Raw genomic sequence first — 2,760 nt, forward strand, 5'->3', positions numbered from 1 at the left:
TTCTTCCTGCCCAGCTGTGTTGAGATTGGGTACCGTGGTGAAAGAACCAATGTAACGCTTGCGGGATTATAGACGTGGACAAGATCTCTTCAGGAGAAGATGGAACTCAGTTGGACACAGATTATAGGATCTGTTTTCAAAGGATAAACCGTGTTTTGACCATCTCTTTCAACGTCATGTAACACTCTCTCAAAAGTACTGCATGGCGCTTACTTCAGCAGCACATATACTAAAACTGGAACGATACCAAGAAGATTAGTATGGGCCCTGGGCAAGCATGGTAGGGACATCCGTGAAACGTTATATTGAAAAAAAAAAAAAAAGTTACAGCATGAAATGTTTCCCCCAAAAGGTTTTCAAATTATAATAGCAACTGCATTTTTTTTTTACACCATCCCATCTCAGCGTTGTTACTGAAAACAAATATATATCTCAAAAGAGACAGAGTAGCCAGAGATGTCAGGCACGGTTTGCTTTCACTATACGCTAAACATTAGCATTTTGAGATGAACATGTTCACACGCAAAACGCAGTCGCTTTGCCTGGATCATGACAGTGTGCCCAGATGATGCAAATTAAGATCGCCCCGTTAATCCTGCTGGTATTTATAATCCTTTGGTGCAAAAGGTCAGCAGCTTCTGCTGTGGTTTTTTTGATGTTGAGGGTCCAAGGTGGTGTGCAGGGTTGATGTACTGCAAGCTAACACTGTAGCGCAAATCCCTAAAGAGGTATCAGTTTATAGGTTTATTATACAGGTTTTTTTCCCCATGTATCAAGGGCTTCCCTGTGGCTCAGCTGGTAAAGAATCTGTCCGCAATGCGGGAGACCTGGGTTCAGTCCCTGGGTTGGGAAGATCCCCTGGAGAAGGGAAAGGCTACCCACTCCAGTATGCTGGCCTGAGAACTCCATAGACTGAGTGACTTTCACTTTTTCACTTCACTTTCACATACAGGTTTTTCCATGTGTCAAAGGGCATATGGCTAGGGTTATGAAGTAGATGCTTATGGAGATATTAACCAAAAGCAAAAATAAAATATGTGGAAGGAGAGGAAAAGCTGCTTTATTTGTTTTAGTCGTTGCTATTAAGGAATGGTTGAAGGAAACATGCCTTCCTGAGCTCGCAGACTAAAGGACATACTGGTACGTGGGTGGATTTCATGTTATTTTCTAATTTTTTTAATATAGAGCATCATTTGACTCAAGATGGACCTAGAGACTGTCATACAGAGTGAAGTAGGACACAAAGGCAAAAACAAATATTGTATATTAATGCACATATGTGGAAACTAGAAAAATGGTACTGATGATGCTATTTGCTATGCAGAAATAGAGACGAGGAGGTAGAGAACACACACACGGAGCCCAAGAGTGGAAAGAGCTGGGGGAGGAATTGGGAGGTTGGGACTGACACATATACACCCTGGATAACTATGCGTGAAACAGGTAACTAATGAGAACCTGCCGTATAGCACAGGGACCTCTCAAAGAGCAGATACACGTTCTGTGCCGACTTAAACGGGAAGGAAATCCAAAAAAAACACGGGATATATGGATGCGGACGGCTGACTCACCTGGCTGTAGAGCAGAAAATAACACAGCGTTGTACAGCAACTGCACTCCAATACAAATTAAAAATAAGAGAGAAATAACGAGGAGTTATTCTGTTCTGCAAACAGGAACGACACAGCTAACGTGAAAGGATTGATGACATGTGCTCATCAACGTGGCTTGTTTTCCAATGTATTTTAGGTACTGAATCTCTCAGTAATGACTGAGTCCACAGCACATTTGTGTGACTGGACCAGTGTTCCGTAATGACTCGGTCCAGTGGAAACTCCTAAAATAATGTGAATTCCTATATTATGGTTTCTGGGATCTCTGATTTTGCAAAAGCTGAAACCATGTGTATGATCAGTCCAGGAAAGGAATACTTACCACAAGTATTTTTCACTTCAGTCTTCTTGAAGCATTATTGTTTCAAAGACTGGGCAACTTTTGAAATATATCTCCAACTCCCAGTGTCTTTTCAGTCACTACGTTGACGTCTTTCATTCACTTTTCTTTTCTTAATTGCATGCATTCTTTAGTATCTATGTTCACTGATTGACCTTCCTGCAAAAAAATTCTTTTATGTGTATTTTGGAATATATACAGTCAGTGACCGACCTTACTGTAAAAAATGATCTTCTTGATAGACTATGCAAATCTGAAGTGACTCAGTCAGCTTTTCTTACTTCTTATCAATTTTATTGCCCTATTTCAGAAGCTTTCCATTTCCTCTCACAACTTTTCAAGGGCTACAGTCAAAGGATAACTTCCTGCCTCCATATGCAATGTACTAGCTTTCAAGAGGTAAACCCATTTCTTGAGATTACTTAGTATACTTGGTGGTATGGATAAAAGCCAGTGTTCCTAATGCTGCCTTCTTTCTTGATGGAAAAAGAATACAGAAGATATCTATTAGTTCCATAATATGCATTCCCCACTATTAACAAAGAGTATTAACTGTGTGACAACTAATAATAGTCAGCACTCAAGTGGTCCTAAAGGACATCAATGCTGCATATTCACTGAAGGGATGGATGCTGAAGCTGAAGCTCCAGCACTTTGGCCACCTGCTGCCAAGAGCCACCTCTTGATCTGAAGACTCAAAAGGCAAAGGGGACACAGTACTTAACTGCATGAGGACAGTTATTCAAGACTACAAGGACAGACTTAAAGTCAGCCTAGAGAGTGGGTGAAACCCACATGAGACCAGAA

The 2,760-nt window shown here is 40.9% G+C and overlaps 1 non-coding gene across 1 annotated transcript; it reads left to right on the forward strand.

Annotated features, from left to right (window-relative positions):
• The first annotated feature begins 205 nt into the window (after positions 1-205).
• LOC145537275 (U6 spliceosomal RNA) lies at positions 206-312 on the forward strand. The gene has a single exon (XR_014076300.1). It is a non-coding gene; the product is annotated as a U6 spliceosomal RNA (small nuclear RNA).
• Positions 313-2,760: the final 2,448 nt, after the last annotated feature.

The sequence above is a fragment of the Giraffa tippelskirchi genome, chromosome X, assembly GCF_054371585.1.
Source record: "Giraffa tippelskirchi isolate mGirTip1 chromosome X, T2T-mGirTip1v1.2.pri, whole genome shotgun sequence".
Classification (NCBI taxonomy): Eukaryota; Metazoa; Chordata; class Mammalia; order Artiodactyla; family Giraffidae; genus Giraffa; species Giraffa tippelskirchi.